Source organism: Rhynchophorus ferrugineus, unplaced genomic scaffold (assembly GCF_030347505.1).
Source record: "Rhynchophorus ferrugineus isolate W39M unplaced genomic scaffold, kcgeb_rfMv2 rfM2, whole genome shotgun sequence".
NCBI classification, from domain to species: domain Eukaryota; kingdom Metazoa; phylum Arthropoda; class Insecta; order Coleoptera; family Curculionidae; genus Rhynchophorus; species Rhynchophorus ferrugineus.
The window spans coordinates 42,953,973-42,974,387 of NW_027472581.1; the positions used below are offsets into that span (position 1 = coordinate 42,953,973).

Here is a 20,415-nt window from a genome sequence, read left to right on the forward strand (position 1 = left end):
CCCGCGGCTATCGCAACAGTAGGAGGACTGTCTCGTCGCCTTTACCAATACGCCACCAAGCCAGCGAAGATTAATATTAACGTCACTGGTCTGATCAAAAGATCCGCTGTGTTATGAGATGTGAAAATTGAAGCTAATTGAAAAAACTACAACAAATTGTGAAAACTAAATTAAAACAATTATTGGGCAAAAAAATTGTCAAATTAGGAGACCTGAAACAGTACATTTTCGCGATGAAAATGCTTATACACTTCTGTAATTGTAGCTACTATAAAAATTATGATAAGATCGGGAACAATTTTAGCTTGCAATGCTAATTGCTATTCATTAATGTGGTCAACAAGCCATATTTTGAACAAAAGAAAAGACAGCGACACTTTTTGTGTACATCCAGCAAATACATAAATTTATTGAAAATTTTTCCCTATATATTTTTTCCAAGTCGTCATCTCTCTGCAGTTATGACTTTTCAAGATTCAACTTTTTAGTTTTTTGTTTTACGCTCAAGAAGAAATGTAGTTCATGTTTTTCTTTCTTACGCAAACCTTTTCCCCAAATGGTTACTTGAATAAAAAACTGTAAAAGCTAGAAGGTTTAGAAAAACATACATATTTGCACTTTGTCTTTTTCTTTGTTTGTGCTCCTCTTTAGGTGAGAAATGATATGAGTTTTAGTATAGTCAGCGGTGAAAAGTGAAATAATATTTTTGAGGATAAAACATTTTTAATCCCATAGAATATTTAGTAAATAATAGTATTTGCATGTTTAACTTTTTTGTTTCTTGTAACTTAAGGTTTGACGTTTTCTATTACCACATTTTCATTAAACAGTCTTCCTTCTGATATAGTCAGTCAATATCTTATTTAAAATGTACATTAGTACAAGTAATTTATAGTAGATTACTTAAAATATACACTATAAAGTACTAGAAGCTTTTATACTTTCTATTTTCACATAGGTTTACAATAAAGTACAAAACAATATTATGTTTGTGATTGTTTAGTGTTTATGATTGTCCTAGACAAGAGTCCGACAAGAAGGATTATCGCAGTCATATTAGTAAGTCAAACCGTGGTTTGTATACTGATTGTGGTGAAGCTTTGGTAGGTTGTTGCTTCGCACGACCATGAAGACACGAATATCTATATAAATAACAATGCTATTTTAGCTAAACAAGTTGACATAATTAAAAAGTAATTAGACAGTTCATATTTGAGGCGGATGGGATGAAAATTAAATTAAATAAAACATGTGTAGTCGACATGTGTTTTAATATTGTGTAAAGTAATAAAGTGTTTGGCTGTATAACTTGTTATTTGAAATTAGTAAGATACACATTATTGTTTATGTTTCTGTCTGGTATATACAGAAGCAAATCAATATTCTAACATGGGAGGCGACCGTATAATATTTTGTAAGAAAACGTTCCAATATTTTTGAACGGTTGTGGGTGTGTAAAAATTGTATGTAATATTCTATATATTTTTTAATAATGATTAAAACAATGTATATTTAAGCGTCTATCAGTTCCCTTTCTAAGAAAAATGTCACGGATGTCACTAATATCGTGAATCAGTGGATATGCATGTGGGAGGAAGAAATTGGAATATTAAAATGATGTTAAGATGCAATTCAATATCTAATATCAGTAGTCGCTGTATGGAATACGATTTAATAGTTATTGTGTCCTCCACTTTTTATTATTTAAATTAGTAAAAAATATTAAATTTAATGTCAAAAAAGTGTTTGTCAAAATAATTCTGTTAATTCAACAATCGAAGAGCTAACCTCAAATAACTTAGGACAATAAGTCGAACATGTGTAATACTTTAGGGTAAAATGATGTGGCTCGGTGAATGGAGGTAAATCGAAATGAAACAGTGGTGTTTACATAATGTGACCGTTATTTATTGGCAATATAAAAACAATATAAAAAATACAAATAATGAAACGGATGGCAGCGGAGTTACCTGAAGACGAGGCTTGGACAGTCGATGGTGGCACGTCTTAACCAAACGAGGGTTGAGCACTGAATGACCGAAATACCCTTCAATAATATCCCAGATAAACGTCTCGGGGTTGCCGCCAGCTATTCGTTGTCGGGTTCCACTTGGCACCCCGCCCGTGTTCAACATCTGGGATTATATTTCTGGGTATTTTGTAGACCGTTATTCCACGATGTAAAATTCGACATGCTCAAGGTCGCTACAATACTCCCCTGCCAGAATTTTACATAAAATTATTTCAAGTAACAAAAATACAAAAATGTTTGAAAAAAAAATATCAATACAAAAAAATATATACCAAACAAAATGTGCTGTGTAAAATGGGCTTTGAAGAATATGATAGTTTGAAACGGTTGTGGTTGGTACGGTTGCGATCTGGTACGGCTGTTGATATCTTCCGGTCCTACAGATACCGTTGCATCATCGTCGCTTTGGCACTTGAATGTGGTCCATCGACGACGTTGAAAACAAGCTATTCTTCAGACAAGGCTCCCGTAATCGACGCTGTGGGAGGATCGACTGTTCGACGACGTGGTAGCTTATTTTCTTCGACGACGAGACGTTAGCAATTCTGGTACTTCGGCGAAGACATAACGAGTCTACGGTGACTGCAATCGGTACCTAGCTTCTGGAGCTGCTCTGTGACTAATTCGTAGTCACATACGTTAGGTTAATTCAGAAAAAACAAATAACGACGGTATCCGACCGAAGCTGCCCAAAGCCTTTTAAATCAAAATATCTGCCATTATGACGGAGACGGCGAGCGAAGGAAGACATTATGATTTAAACATAGCGCCGAAAGAAATGTTTAGCCGAGACGCTGATGATTAAGCAGTGATGTAAAAATATTCCAAAAGATTGTGAAATAAAAATTTTGACAAAAAACAAATTTTAAAAAATTAATTGGAAATAATGAAATTAATCGGAATAAAATGAAAGTGAACCTTGAAGGTAAAATTGAAAACGAATCGAATTAAAAATATTTAAAATTTTGAAACAAAAAAAATATATAACGGTCACGTAAAATACACCATTTTCTACGTACCCTCCATTCACGAGTCCAAACCCAATTTTGCGAAAGATCACGTCGGGGTCACCACTTTAGGGTAAAATGATGTGGCTCGGTGAATGGAGGTAAATCGAAATGAAACAGTGGTGTTTACATAATGTGACCGTTATTTATTGGCAATATAAAAACAATATAAAAAATACAAATAATGAAACGGATGGCAGCGGAGTTACCTGAAGACGAGGCTTGGACAGTCGATGGTGGCACGTCTTAACCAAACGAGGGTTGAGCACTGAATGACCGAAATACCCTTCAATAATATCCCAGATAAACGTCTCGGGGTTGCCGCCAGCTATTCGTTGTCGGGTTCCACTTGGCACCCCGCCCGTGTTCAACATCTGGGATTATATTTCTGGGTATTTTGTAGACCGTTATTCCACGATGTAAAATTCGACATGCTCAAGGTCGCTACAATACTATAGAAATTAGTAGTACAACACATCACCACATAATGAAAATTCAATTTTAGTGTCCGAGATATTAATCTCGTCCCAGAATATGAGTTATAATTGTTTACAAAATTATGCTAATGTATGTGAAATAACAAATTACTTATAATTTACTATTTTATTATACGATTCAACATGCTTTGTTAGGTGCCTTTAAGCTATTAAAAGCTTTTTTGCTTTACGTGGCATTTCAAGGCATTCTGAGTACATCTAGTCCTAATATATAATATATACATCTATATGACCCGGTGAATTTTGCATGACCTACAATTATTTTACAGATTTTCTCTTTAACAATAACCACCTCGTCGATTGTCGGTGAATGAAACCTTTTTGCGGCCTCACCAGCTGGTGCTTCGTTAGGTCTTATGATTGTCGGATGGAATTCAATCCCATGCTAACTTGAACATTTCGACTAAATTTTTGTTCTGATGAAGACACATTTGGTGTTCATGGGCCATAGTTACGTTCACTGTTGGATTGTGTGTACAATGGCTATCTATTTCCGTATCCGGATTGCCCATAAAATTTATGTCTAAGAATTGATGATCTGCATCTGATAGTGGTAAAGCGCTCTTAGTAAGTTATTTTGTTACTTATAAACTTATTTCTGATACATGTTTGAATGTTACTAAAAAACTTTTATGGTATAATATCTTGAAAGTGGTCATGAAATTATCTTATACAATATGCGTTTTGCTTAAATACGTTATTTGGAATCAACTAATAATAATACCACTAAACTTGTCGCACATTCGATATATAACTTAGGTCGTCTTCTCCTTGGCGTTGTTAATAACAAAAATAATAATTGTAATAATGGTAAAGAAAGTTTTAGCGCAGGAATTTTGTATCTAAATAATAAGAAACATGAAATACATTTACAAATGCTTTGTGTTTTACTGTAACGTCCATATAAGTCTTTATATTAAATTTTATCCATTTTGTCTTAATAATCAATTCATTAATTTAGGTTTATTTTACCAGAATCGTAAGAAAAAGTAGTAGTGACTAGTGATTTGTAATAATGAAAAAGCAATTTTTCATAATATAAAAAATTTAAAGTACAAAAATCCTTTAAAATAAATTCACATTCCTGTTGACAAAAGTTTACTCTTTACAGTGTTAATGGTTCGTATATTATAACGAGAAACAACAATTAAACTTATTATTGCAGTTGAACTTATAAAGGTTGATGAAAGAGGTAAAAGTTTGTTTTGTTTTGAAACCGAACTCAGATTAATTATGTGGTCCCATTTTGGAATAGGAACGTAAACAAACATTAGGCGTTCCGCGGACCTCTCGCCTCGGTCAAATATTTAATAATATCATTTCGTGATACCCTTTATAACCCATTTATCTCGGAATTTATAAATAACCAGATGTTTTGTGTAAAACCTCCGTTTTAGTTTTGGAATAATGCATTATTCCGCACACGCTAAAATAAACATTTAAGTGGGAAAAACTGACTGCGGTGTAAAATATTAACGGGCCACGTTTTGCCATGGTTTACAATTAAGTTTTGCGCGGTCGATGGTTTCAATGTTTTTTTTCTGTATTCGAGTATTAAAACGGGAATATATTTAGCTTGCCAACGGTTTTCAATACGATTTTCCAACTTGTTTTCCTTTAATGCGAGGGTCAGCTCTATTTTCTGAGCATGGTCTGATGTTTTCAATGGTAAGCGTATTACAATTTACAAAAAATATTGTGTCAATCCTTAATTCATTCACTTTGGTAGTTTTTGATAATGAAATAACCATTAATAGTAACCAAATTTCATGAATATTGTGTAAGCTTTTGTACTATCAAGAGCAATATTGCCTTAGTTGAGAAGCTTACACATTTCTCAAATGCCGAATAAGGGTTGAAGATTACTCATTAACTTTCTGGAGAGTATTTTTAAAGATTGAGTTCGTAGAGACCATAAAAATAGTTTTTAAGCGTTAACCCGCAAACTTCTTCTGGAGGTTTACAATATATTGAAATAATTGAGAAGTAAGGATATTTCGTAACACATAGCTCGAAGTTGAGAGTCATTGAATGGGAATTTTTTGTATTCCAGAATTTGTTACATGCCTGAAGAGAAACTGTTTTTGCATCGTTTTGTTATTATCATGGGAATATTAATAGTAACCAAATTTCATGAATATTCTGTAAGCTTTTTTACTATCAAGAGCAATATTGCCTTAGTTGAGAAGCTTACTGGAGAGTATTTTCAAAGATTGTGTTCGTAGAGACCATAAAAATAGTTATTAAGCGTTAACCCGCAAACTTCTTCTGGAGGTTTACAATATATTGAAATAATTGAGAAGTAAGGATATTTCGTAACACATAGCTCGAAGTTGAGAGTCATTGAATGGGAATTTTTTGTATTCCAAAATTTGTTATGTGCTTGAAGAGAAACTGTTTTTGCATCGTTTTGTTATTATCATGGGAAATTGATGTTCTTATCTTACCTTACTTATCGATTAATTATGAATCTAACATATTTCTCAAATGCCGAATAGGGATTGAATATTACTTATTACATAGCTGGCAAATTAAACATTACATCTTTATTTTAATATCATATATTTCGCCTAATTTCAAAAGTATTTTATGAAGAACTTAGGATTTCAAAATCCTTTAAGATAGGAATTTTAATAATACTTTAAGGGTGCTTATCAGAGCTTTGATAAAATTAGTGGGAAAGAAAATGTCTAGATTCATATATGTCAACTTCGTATAATACAATCAAATATTATTTTATGATAAAATTTGCTTTATTTTATCTCACGCTGTCATATTCGACTCTAGATTCTTAAAATATAGATTGAAGAAAAAAATGTGATATGAGGGGTAAAAAAAAAGCAATATTACAGCAGAAATATTTTAATAAACTACTCTTTTCTGTAGTAAATGTCTTAATTTTATAAAAAAGAAATGTATGACCTGCCTGTGTGTGTTTGAGTGATGGGTTTCTTAAATGGCAAAATCACTCTATTTTTATTAAACTACTCTATTATTAGTTGTTCGTTTGTATAACATATCTTCTAAAATCTACAACCTGTCTTATGTAGGAGTTTTACATTTAACATAAAATAGTCTTAATAAACCTTACTTGTATTTTCATATACATACAATAGCTTATAATATATGGACTTACAATTACAATAAGCTGATTGTTAAAGTAGATTAACGTTAATTTTAACTTCTCTGTATGTATTCGAGCCATATTTTATTCAATATGTCTTAGATTTTGATAATATTTGTTATGTACTCCCCTGTAGACCTATCTACTCTAGTAGTTTAAATGTTAAGGATTAATTATATTTATTTGTTAGTTATTTTATTGCATATATTTAATATGCCCCTCTCTTGCTTATTAAAACCCAAGACGATGCAAGTATATTTTCTCTTATAACAATATTAAATTTTGTTTCTAACTTTCTAGCCAAATATGGACAAAATGAGCGCTACCAATGTGATTCAGTCAAATCAAAGAATAAAAATCATTGGGTTTAATTTTAAAAATGTTTTCTTGGCTATCCAAAGGTTCGAATTGATCATGAAGCTATAATTGTTTAAGGAAGTTAGAGAAAGCCCTCCGATGAACTACAGTTCTACATGAACTACTAATCCTTTCCCCGGGTTAAATTTGCAATAAGCAATGTTATGGACCGATAGATATTTTATTTTAAATTTACTTAACGACGCTTTTTTTCCTCGCGGTACTAAAACTTTCTCATCAAAAATTTAAATAACTACGTATTCGTCTACCTATTGGCTATTACCAAATGTCAGAAACCAGTTGAACAATGTTTTGAGTTGATTGCGAATATCACAGAGCTTAAGTAAAATTAAGTCGAAGAAGGTTTTAAAAGTATTTTTCAGTGATTAATAAATAACCCCTTTTTCATGAGCAATTGATGTTCACTGCTTCCTTAGCTTCATGATTTTCTTCTGTGATCTGTTCCAAAGGGTTTGATACGTTGGATTCTGCCCTATAATCACCTGTAAGCAGTAAGAACTAGTTGCATAAAAGTTGAAATATGAAGGCATTATTAGTATCTTCCTATTATTAGTTTTTTGTGATGTTTCGTTGTTTCAACATTTTCAATATACTTTTTTACGTTTTTCCAATACCATAGTTTATTACAACTATAGAAGAGTCACATTTTTTAAAATAGTTTTTGCTTTTATATAACGCCTTTGATATAAAGTTATAGAAAGTAACGTTTTAGACGTTACCATATATTATTGAAATCTTTATAGCCGACCATATTACGGAGCTTGTACGAATCTCGTTAAATGTTAACTGCACAATTGAATTATAAAATTTAGAGGTTGAAAGGTCACAATCTCATGCTGGTTTGAATATTCGCAAGACAAATAGCGATCAAAGACAATGCTCTAACATACTAGACGTAAAATCAGACATATTTACACAAGGGGAGAGCTAATCTAAAGCGGCGTTAGCAAACTTGTATGTGTGCATGTGTGATATCATGAATCCGTATTTGTTTTAATTTCTCGTTTTATTATTCTCCTGTATAACATTGTCGGATACATCATTTCTATAGTCCACATTAATAGTATTAATTATTAAGTAATATAGGGTATGTGTATAATATATGTATATAATACATATGTTTACAATATATATGTATATGTAGCGACCTTGAGGCATGTCGAATTTTACATCGTGGAATAACGGTCTACAAAATACCCAGAAATATAATCCCAGATGTTGAACACGGGCGGGGTGCCAGCAGCGCCAACTAGAACCCGATAACGAATAGCTGGCGGCAAACCCGAGACGTGTACCTGGGATGTTATTGAAGGGTATTTGGATGTCAGTGCTCAACTATCGTTTGATTTAGACGTGCCACCATCGAATGCCCAAGCCTCGTCTCCTCGTAACACCGCTGCCATCCGTTTTATCTAATTGTATTTTTCACATTTTTTTATATAGCCAATAAATAACGGTCACATAATGTAAACACCACTGTTTTTTCACACAGCGTTTCAGCATCCCTGCAATTTATGGATACAATCACTTGACTACGGTCGAGATTACTTCTTCGTTTGATTAAAATTGTTTTCATTAATGTTAGATATACGTTTCTGCGTATGAGCTGTATGAGTAGTTGCGCCATACTGTGAAATTATTTTCTTCTTTTGTAATGCCTTTCGACTAAATCTAAAAACACTTTCCTTGCTAATTTCTGAAGACGATTTGGCTTCAGATACGAAGAACTCAGTTCAAAATGTTCATTAGCCGCTTGTTCTTGTTCAGGATCATTGTGGTAGATCAATCTCATCCATAGCAATATTAGTATTTTAATTAGGTAGTAAGAATTGAGAGGGTAGTATTGTTTTGGATTAATTAATTTTAATTGAATCATGAAATTTTGGTTGTGTTCTTATGAAAAACGAAATTAGAAAAACGTAATTAAAATTGCGTAGAATTTTTAATTTTTCTGTTGACGAGTACACAGTGCTCCAAGAATTTATTAACCTAGTATGTAGATCAGGTGTGTAAATTAATAGTAGGTGCTTTTCTTCGCTAAATGCTTATCTAATAAATTGTTCTCAGAATGTGTTGTATCATGAGCGGTTAAAATGGAGTCGCGAAAACACTACTTGGGAACGCAACTGCTAGCAAATAATTACATTTAATGAAACATTAACTATAAAATAGCAAACAAACTCATGTTGGACTATTTACATAGGCCGTTTTGGCTACTTATTGCTTATTCTTATCAATACTGTTTAAAGAGTAAGAACATTCTTTTAAAGGAATCAGAAATTAGCTTGATACGTTTCTAAACACGAACCACAAGAATTATAAGATAATATTCATTAACTACCTGAGAGATAACATAGATTTAGAGTTTTTTAGTCTAGTAATTTCAAAAAATCAACTTTTTCATATTATGTTTAATAATCGTTTAAGAAAATGCCCTTAAGGGAATTTTTATAAGTTTAAATTATTTTCGGATCTATATCTGTATTAATGACGCGATATGATTTATTACTAGAACCTCTCTGTGGATCTCCAAAAATAATTTAAATTTTGGAAAACCTTCATAAAGGCATATTCTTAAAGCCTTGAAAATATAAAAAAAAGTTTCATTTTTCTAAATTTATGTAGTGTACAGGATACTCTACGCTTACAAGGCATAGTTTTTAATAAAAAAATATAACTTTTACATATACTCAATATTTTTAACTGAAGTTCAAATATAAGCCACAGGCTCAGGGACTATAGGGAGAGGGAAACGTGTTTGAACTTCGAAACTACTCTACTAGAGGTGTAAGTGTCAATAATAAAGTAGATGAATGTCAGATTTTAAATATCCTGGAAATAAGGAGACTTTAAAATATAAAAAAATATATAGTAATAGATCTGTCTTTAACTGAACTTTCAATTTTTATGCTTAATGTTTGTGTTATATATTGGTAAATTTAACATTAATGGTACTGAATAGACAAAACTGTAACATCCATATATCTTTATTTTGTTTTCTCTAGGATGATTAGGGTACGAATCATTAGTAATTCTAAACTGAACAACATATATTTAGAAATATTAGATCCACACATTAAAATGATTTAAACATCTTTGGTTAAATTACCATTTGGTTCTGTTTATTCTTTTAAATGTTCCCATTGTTCCTCTTTCAGATATTTCTCTCTTATCTTTAAAATATTCTCTTATCTCTGATTAAGATGATCTCATATGAATTATGACAACAAATATCGAAAACATAAAACACCCCATAGAAAGTTTAATATGCTTTCAATAGGCTACAAAAATATTGTGATTTCTATTAATTTATCAAGCAACTGATAGTTTTTATTCTAGCAATCTAATAAATGAACACTAATAAGCTATTTGCCGGCGTGGTTGGCGCAGTGGTAAGGCAACCGGTCGCGGGTACGAATCCTGCTGTGGCATGGTCGTAAATTTATGTTTGTGATTGTCCTTAGGCAAGAGTGCAAAATCCGAGTACGAGGGTAAGACCGGATGTCCTCTATTATATGTTATATATGTTCTCTATTAAGATGAGTTCAATTTGGTCACTTGCCAGTCGGTAGGTTTAATGTCGAGGACCGTGGTTCGGAGCCCACCATAAACTGTAGGTCCAGTCCAGATAAACCCTCGTTGGTAAAAGGTTAAGTTATCCTTTTACTAACTTAATATAAAAAACCTATTTGTTTTTAATTGAATTGGCTACGGTTTTACAAAATACTTATGGTGCGATAAACACGTTAGGTTTAGCATCTATGTCACTATTTATAATGTGCACTAATTTTTACTTATAACTTCATTGAACTAGATAAAATGGTTTTACTCTCTTTAATCTTCTGTCTAAGCCATCATTATCTAGGAGATGGAGGACCTCAACATTGATGTGATGTGGGGCCTCTGTTTATGCTTTTGGGTATAATCCTTTATCAACAATACCTCGCGATACATTGTTTTGGAATCTTTGTATAAGGTTTTACTTGTATAATAATAATTTCTATAAACAATTTTATTGTTATTAAATATCTATTACAATCTTTTTGTTTATGTTTATTATGTGCTAGTTTATGCATACGCTGACCACTCAAATTTTGAAATTGGATGTCTTAATATTAATTGAACACTGTATTCGAAGAAATATATTTGTTTTAAAACCGAGTGGTGGAACGAGTGAGACGTTTAGAGATCAGGGTTTAGTGTAATTTGGTCTGCAGTGTAGGTTTATATTGCCGTTCAACAAATTCTCTCTTCTTTCCATGAATTAACTAAAATAGTTCTTAAAGTAAAATGAAAGTTATTGTTATTTTAAATGTTTCCCGTTTTATGTAATCCCTTGTTTCTATAAATTATAGATTAACCTAACAGTTATAGTATTGGGTAGGTTATGGTATATTTATAAAATACTAAAAAATAAAAAAAATTATTCATGTGAACGTTTTTTTCTTTTACGGCATCACCCGAAAACCGGCACCGTTTATAAATCTTCGTCGAACGCAATAAATTTTGAACAAATCCTTAAAATATTTTTTTTCTGCTTGAGCTGTAAAACCGAGGGGGGAAAATAAACCGACTGTCGGAATCGACTGTAAAAGTTCTTGTTTCCATAAACCGTGAAGGAAAATAAAAGCTTCGAGAAACAATAAACACTTTAATAAAAGTTCGAAGAGATTCGGCCTGGTCCATAAGTCATTTATTTATTCAACGAAATTACACACAACAGGTTAACTATAAGGACGTACTATAAAAATTTATCGTGTCATCACGGGAACAGATTGAAACTTTTTTTTGACCTTTTTTTGACCCCGTGCCAAATATGGTCGTTTTGTTTCAGTTAGGGACCGGTGAGGTGTTTTCCACAAACTTTTTATTATTTGTTTATGGTAAAGTTAATTTTTGCAAAGTGAAATTTACATTCAGGTAGCGTGATGATATGACAATGATGTGGAGTATTTCGTTTTATTTTGTAGCCTGACCTGACACATTAACTTAAGAATTTCCAATTTAACCAACAGATGGCAACCTCTCCTTCTCACTTTGTATTTAATCAGATAATACGATTAAATGTATCTAAATTAACACTTCTTTATTTTCGAAGTTGTTTTTTTAACTTTTAATGCAATCTTAATATTTATTTAGGGATATAAATAGTACTTAAAGCAAAGTTAAACGTATTATAATATGTAACTTATTAATTCATTAATATTTTCGCCAAGTTTTTAATTGGCTGAGAAAAACTTATTTCCCTTTTATACTGAATTATTTTAAGTATTTTATTTTTGATGGGCATATGTTATATCGAAAAACTGTTATGTTATTGATTACGGACTACACTGTACTCGAGGAAACGTGGCCGTGTGTTGGTATTTGTGTTATAATTGAATGATGCAACGAGTGTCTGTTTACCTCTTTTGTAATATATAAAAAACCTTAGTGTCGTTTTTATTATCGTTCAACAAGTTGCCTCTATATTCCATAAAATGAAATAGTTTTAAAACTAAAATAATAGTTTTTGTGTTTTGTACCTTTTCACGTTTTATAAGTCATAATCAACGCTATGATATACTTTTCTTCTCTACGACGACAACTATTTTATGCGGCACTTAGTGTCATAGATGAATGAACTCAATTAAAATATCTCATTCCGAATTATGTAGGTCTTAATTGATTACAGCGACAATAATTTATAGGTTAGAGTTGTTTTATTATATATGCAATGAACTTTTTTCTTGGTTTTCAAGATTCTAGGCGCGTTTTTGTATGTAGTGGTAAGACCCGATCGATATAGTGCATTGTATATAACAATAACCGATGGTTCTTCCAAGTTCTTTAAAAGCTGAATTTCAAACTACTGCAAAAACAAGTTATGGCTCATTTCTCCATGGTAGTTACCCTTGGACTTAGAGGAAAACACTGATTGTGCACTATATGTCTGTAATGAATTATTAATAAATATTATGACTAACAAAACCTAATCGATAGTTATTCCAACGTTTACCTTTTTCCATCAACATCTGTTGTTTTTACACTATATTTATTATCATCTTGCCACGAGCGACCCAATGTACCATTCTGAAATATTTATGTCTTATTTAAATATATAAATTGATGTAATAATTCTTCCTTGATTTTGTTGTTTTTAAAATTTGTATTCCTTTAAAAAGCAATCTCTGGAAGTTCCATTAAACCTCTTCGTGGGTTATCTTTACACCACTTAAATCCTATATTACCCAACAATGTATGAACGGATATTCTACGTCCCTCAAATAGCTATATAAATGGCTTTGTATAAATACTTTCCAGGCTAACAATTTTCTCTGAAATAATTGTATTAAATTATGTTTTGATTCAAAAATCTACTTACTGCTTTTATACATTTTGTATATTTGATCCCTGAAACATCAATCTGATCTTGATTCATCACCTGTCTCGCATAATCACGGTTTCTTTTTGGTGAATTTAAGGTTATATTGTTTTTTATTTTTTTGAGATATTTTAGTGACCGTGCTAACTTTTGCAGGCTCATTCCGTTACATGTTCGAACTTCTTTAAGAGCATTCTATCTCTTTTTAAATAGAATAAAATTACAAGGATAATACTGTCTGACTGTTAAAGGAATTTACAACTTTATACAGACATATATTGGCACTTGTGTCACTGCTGTTTTGAATTGACTATATCTATTGTGCATAATAAATTGAGAAGATTTATATATTGTGAGCATGATGTAATGGATACGGTAACATTGGCAATATTCTGTCCGACAGTATAAGTCAATACGGATGATGGCAGTAATCAACAGTTTTCAATATTTTACATATTCTGATAAGTAGAGCGCCTAACAGAGTGAATTACCAAACAATATGCTCTGATATATACCACCGCGATATCAGAAGCCGAGAAAAAAACGATACGTCGTTATTTAAAAAATATTTTGTAGAAATTTACTGAAAAAATAGAAATCGTTAATCTGGACAATATATTGTTTTGTTAATAACATATCGTTTCTAATACCTTTTTGAAAATCGGGAAATTTTTTTTTTGCAAACTTCGACAATTTTTGAGCCGTTTTATCGTTTGATCATTGTATCTGTATTGTATTTTAGTTAATTGCTTTGGCAATTACGTGCAATTGATTTTCTACTCAATGCTATTTTTTATAATTAAATAAAAAATTAAAATTTAAATAAACTTTTTTATACTGAAATATATTTTTAAGAAATAGTAAGTAATAGTAAATATAATATTATAGAATAGGTTTTCAAAATTAATTATTATCCCAATTATGACTGATTAATATATAGGTTTAAAAACATTTGAATTCTGAACTGGACTTGTTGGTGAATATCATCTTAATTCTGCTATTACATAGAGGTATCTTTTTAAGATTATCTTTTGATTATGCCATAAATAAGAGAGTTATTATTTATAACTTTTATTTTAAAAGTAGTTCGTAGTAATTAAATCGTAATTTTTGACGAAGAAAAAGAAAATAAATCGAAAGAAATTGGGAATTAATATGCTATGTAAACTGAAACTGAATTATGTTATATGACATAATGTGAACATTTAACAATTTCCATAATTGGAAATTATTGCAGTTTACAAAATCTATAAAAAAAGTTTAGAAATATATGCTGATTAATTTGGAATCGTTCTCGAATCGTTGTCCGAACATATGTATGTCGATGCATTTCAATATAGTCTCCATGATCATTATAATTGAAAATATATAAATATAAAATATATAGCTCAGGGAGCGTATCTACTTTTCAACTAATACGCTGTTGTTGGTGCCTTAGGATTTTGAATATTTCTCACTAAATTTTGCTACAGTCGGTGCAACCATAAAAAAATTATACCTAATTATAAAGTCCCCATGAATAACGAAACCATGATATTCACAGAACAGATGAATTAATATTGATGGCACCACTTGTATCTTTAATGATATAATAAAACCAATCACCGCCTTTCTGTTAATAAAATATCAATTTAGCAGTGATTCCAATCGTTTTAAGCACAATTGTGATATTTATTCAATAAAGTTAATAGTATTTATCTTTCACTAGAATTTTATCGCGTCTTTATTATTTGAACATTGCAAATAAAATTACTAATTAGCCCCGATTCAATATTCTATTTATTTGAATGTAAATAAACAGTTGTAAATCTGTTGGTGTTAATATGGCTATAAAATTGAAAAATTATGGTTTGCGCAAAAGAAACCAACTGATGTCGTCGGGCATACTAATTCTTGTAAGTTTAGTGCCTGTGCAAATTGAACGACTCGCTGGTGAATGTTCAGAGATGCCGGTAATGTCTTGAGATGTTTGTTTAAACATGATGTTCTGGCGTTTTACCATATGGAGTTTGCAAAGAGCGTTTCGGAGGAGAATAAAAGTCTAATGACTTAAAGCGTTAAGTAAATATTACCATAACGAAAGAGTACAACGTACTTGCCAGCGGCAGATTGTTTTTAATAACTAATATTCATTAAAATATATTGAACATTTATTTTGCATAAAAGTGCATATAATAAGTCAGCTAATATCTGACATCATCTAAGTTTTTCAAGGCATGATCGGGTGGAGAGAGACTAACGATTATTAAGCAAGTAGTTTCAAATGTATATTTTGGAATATAATAATGCATTTACTATATACTATGTAGTAATGTACTGACTAAAGTAATATATATGAACTATGTGTTTACGATTATAATAATGTATTTACTTGTAAGTTATTTATCAAACTACAAAATGACCATATCTCATCTACTGCTTTTGGTTAACATCTTCTCGTCTTACAATTATTTTTAAATGAAATCTAGAACCAAATCTTCCTTGGTTTTCCATGGAAAGAAATTATTCTAATATACATTAATAACATATTTAGAGTAGTTATTTCCAGCATATTAGTTACATTTTCATACTTGATAAATTAAATTAAAAGTTTAAATAAAGGTTGTACCGTACATTCGCGATTATTTTCATTAATATACGTGCGTGGCAAGGTAATAGCTCAAATATACTTCTTATTTAAAAATACTAGTATATATATATATATGTATATATATATATATATATATATATATATATATATATATATATATATTTATATATATATATCCCAACTCTCGTTATACTACTTATTAAGCTTTACTAAATATTACGCTTTGATAATCGACTAACGTGAAAAATAACTAACAATAACATAACACTAAAATATGACAAACAAAAAAAAGCATTTACATTTGTATTTGAGTAGTTTGTTACCTATTTTTTCAATTTGAATTTCTTTGTAAATATATGTTTATCATTGGTTATGTTACGTAATGTTAGTTATTACTTATGTTATATAATGTAATAATAAAAACTATAGTTTCCAAAGTATTTCAAGGTAACTCAATCTCGTTATTCTTAATCAGTAACGTGAAGAAGCCGTAATGAGGTTTCTAGAGAAATTGTATTGTGTTCGATGATGTCCTAAGTTTTTTGCAGTTACTTCGAATTAGCTACTGTTGTTCATTTTGCTTTAGTCCAAATAATAGTCTAGTCAAGGAATTTACTTATCAAATTTCAGTCATTTTAATTTTGAAAAAATCGTCTAAAGTTTTCTAAAACATATTCGCACATGTTTTGAATATAATAGTATATCAGCTATCGTACATTGTTTTAATTCGCTGTAATTTTGTGATTTAAACAATAACTCAACAGGTACATTATATATACATACAGCATTATATAATTGAAAGAACTGTTACAAATCACCGTTGTAACGACGCGTTTTTCTGGGATTTCATAAATATATTCAAAGAAAACAAGAAGGAAAATTTATAGATGCGCTTGAACTTTTACGTAACTTGTTAGGAAATCATTTCGCAAGGAAATTTGACGAAGCGTGTAAACGATACCTTAATAAACTATGAAATGTTCACATCGTATCGAGGAGAACAAAGCGTTCTTTCTGATCGTCGACGTCGTACACTTCGCCGTACGGCACGTATGCAAAAACGTAACACTTTTTTACAACAAAAGGAAACTGACTTCCATTTCGTATGCACCGCAATAAATTACATTATCTTATCTGTTCCATGCCCATCCGAGCAAAAATTTCCCTTGTCATTATTGTTACAGAACACGCGTCTATACTTACGGCAGCTCTGCGTATCTCTATTCGCAAAGAACGTGCACTATCATTAATCTTAGTGGTTTATGCGGAACCTGTTCGATTCTGCTACACTAATTACATGGATCGTATTAGGATATCGGTCTTATTGGAAACGCCACACTTTTTACTTGAAAGGTTCTATGCGTATAAAATCTTTGATTGCTGCTTAACGTGAAGTTAGTTAGAAAATTCTGATGTGATTTGAATACATTTGTAGAGATTCGGCCTATTGCATGCAGAAGTTGTTGTAAATGTGATATTATTTAATTGCTTTTTTACTGCTATACTAATAGTTAATACAACAATGATGTCATAAACTAAGTTATAAGATTGACTAATTTGAGGGTTTTCAAGGATCTGTGAATATGTAATTCAGCGTTGTTACTTAATAAAATCAATTAGTTTTTTTATTCAACATAATTCCCTTCAAGGATGATACACTGATCATAGTGGCCGATTGCGATCATTATTGCCAGCCGACTGTTGCGTTTTATCACGCTTTGGAGCGGGTTCATCGTGTGCAGTCCACTCGGATGACTGTCGATTGGACTTTGGAGTGAAATTATGGAGCCGTGTTTCATCCATGGTCACATATCGATGCAAAAAATCTTGATCATCTTCAAACACTGCTCCGAATCATCAACTCGTCGTTGTTTTTGGTCAAAAGTGAGCTCGCACCCACTTTGCACAGAACTTTCTCATACCCCAATATTCGTGATTGATATGATGTACACGTTCAGTTGATATCTTTCAGAGTGTCTGCTATTTCACTCAATTTCAACTTACGCTCATTCAAGATCATTTTGTGGATTTTTGAAATGTTTTCGTCGGTAACAAACTCTTTTGGCCGTCCACTGCGTTCAACGTCTTCGGTGCTCATTTCAGCGCGTCTAGACTGAGCATACCAATCCTTGATGATTGATTTTCTTGGCGCAGTGTCCGGAAACTCTGCATCAAGCCAAGTTTTTGCTTCAACTGTATTTATTCCCTTCAAAAAGCAATATTTTATCAACATGCGAAATTCCTTTTTATCCATTTTTTTCACAATAACAAAAGTTGCTTCACTCAAAATCTTATAATTTACAAACTAATGATCCGACAGCTATCAAATTTATATACCCATCTTTTGAGTGTTAGGGCTAACTAATAAAAATATTTATTTAGTCCAGTAGCGCCATCTATGTGTCAGATCGGGGACTTTTCAATTGAGATGTTAAGATCCTTGGTTACCCACAATTGAACTTCAATTAGATGTAATCAAAAAACTCAAAGCAATTAACATATTAATTGAATAAATACTTCTCAAAACTAACTATATACAACTAATTGAACTACGTGACATTTAAGCTACGACGCATGTTAGATTTTCAAAATGTGAATGATTTATACGACGGTCTGGCTGATCATCTACGATCATATTTCTTATGATTTTATGAATACATGTCTCAATTACCCTCATCGGTCGATTTTTTGGATTTAATAAGTAAAGTAAGATGTCATCAATATTAGGAAAACCTATGTTATTTTAAGCAAGACGGTACAAATATAGAGATTATCGACAAAGTTTAACAATGGTCTGACAACGTCTGATGGAATATGGTACAGGATATGTTAGCTACTATAAAATTCTCAAAATTAATTCATAGTGCTAGGAGCTATATTTGTTTAGTATATTTTGCTAGATTGTTTCAACATTAACATTATTAGCAAGAGATAGTCGGCAGACAATATATCGATAAAAACTAGCCTCTGACGGTATTTCATTATTAAAATTGTTTAATATAATTAGCAGTTTTATAATTCCAAAATATAGTTTGCTGTCTTTGTAGTTTGAAATCAGTTAAGTCGCCTCATATTTTTGAAATAATTTAACCTATTTGTATGGAAGTGATAATGGTGATTTTTTTGAATTTATTATTTTTCGACTTTAAGATGATATATGTTACTCAATACATTTTATTATTGAAAAATAAATGAAGTTTTGACGTTTTTTTTATGAGTATGTTACAGATCTATGAATTTTATAGGATTCCTCAAAATTAAAGGGCCTATTTTTTATTTTTGTAAGGTGTGACACTAAAACAAATTCATTAAATACTATAATAGAACAATGGGAGGTTTAATTTAAATATGACCAGACAAGTCTATATGACATCAGAACTTGTGATTAAAATACAGGAAAAAGTTCATAAGTTCATGAAATACTGAAGGAAATGTAGAAGTTGCTATGCTATACTAGGCACAAAAATTTTATTCCGAAATGTTTGAATATCAGAAGGACGTATATATTCCATGCCTGATTCATTAGTAGCGCGACAACAATATATTAGTGTGACTTCAAAAATATTAGAATTATGTTATGTTAGAATTATTTTATCGTTTAACTATGTGAGGAATTTGGAATGGGATGGGAACACTTGTGAATCTATTATTTCAACTTTTTTAGGATCCAAATGAGGTATATTCTTGAATTCTGAAATAACTTTTTTAAACTTAAGAATAAATACAAATATAATTGAATTAACTTTTAGTTAATTACATCTTACGTTAGATATGCTTAATAAAATCTTAATTTACAAATTAATTTATTACTACTCATCTATTATACTTACATTATACACAAGCAAAGCGAGTGCGGGATTTATACATCAGTATGTATTTCCATTCATTAATGTTTATATACATTCAGATTTGACAATGCGGTTGTCGTTCCAAAAATTCGTGAATAGTTTCCATTGAATGAAGGAACAATCGTATCTGCGGAAGCGTTTTTCTACAGTATTATAGATTTATACTTCAATAATTCATAAACAAGAAAATCACTGAAACAGATTTATGGATATTCATGAAGATTATATTCAATAACAAAATATATTTCAAACCGTAAAACGGTATTTTTCTGGAGCATCCTTGTATCTTTTATTACCGTTTAAAAAAACTTTGCACGAATTAATTTTACTGTATGGTAATCGTAAGCGTTTTAAGATTTAATCAAATTAATATCCATTGTTGAATTAACGCACGGCCTGGAAAGTTTTGCAAGTTTATATTGTATGGATCGCATTATTTTATGTCCTAATATAAAATTTATAATGAAGCTGAACTTAACCACAAATTGCGTCTTCAAGTTTTACAACTTTTTAATATCTTTTAGCGCAACTAAACCCTTCGCTGCATTTTTCCTAAATAATTCCGTTTTATGACT

General features: G+C 31.0%; 1 protein-coding gene across 1 annotated transcript in view; it reads left to right on the top strand.

The window, feature by feature from the left end:
• Positions 1–20,415, top strand: part of LOC143190836 (uncharacterized) — a 419,968-nt gene that overhangs the window by 303,140 nt on the left and 96,413 nt on the right. The gene's annotated exons all lie outside the window — the stretch shown is intronic.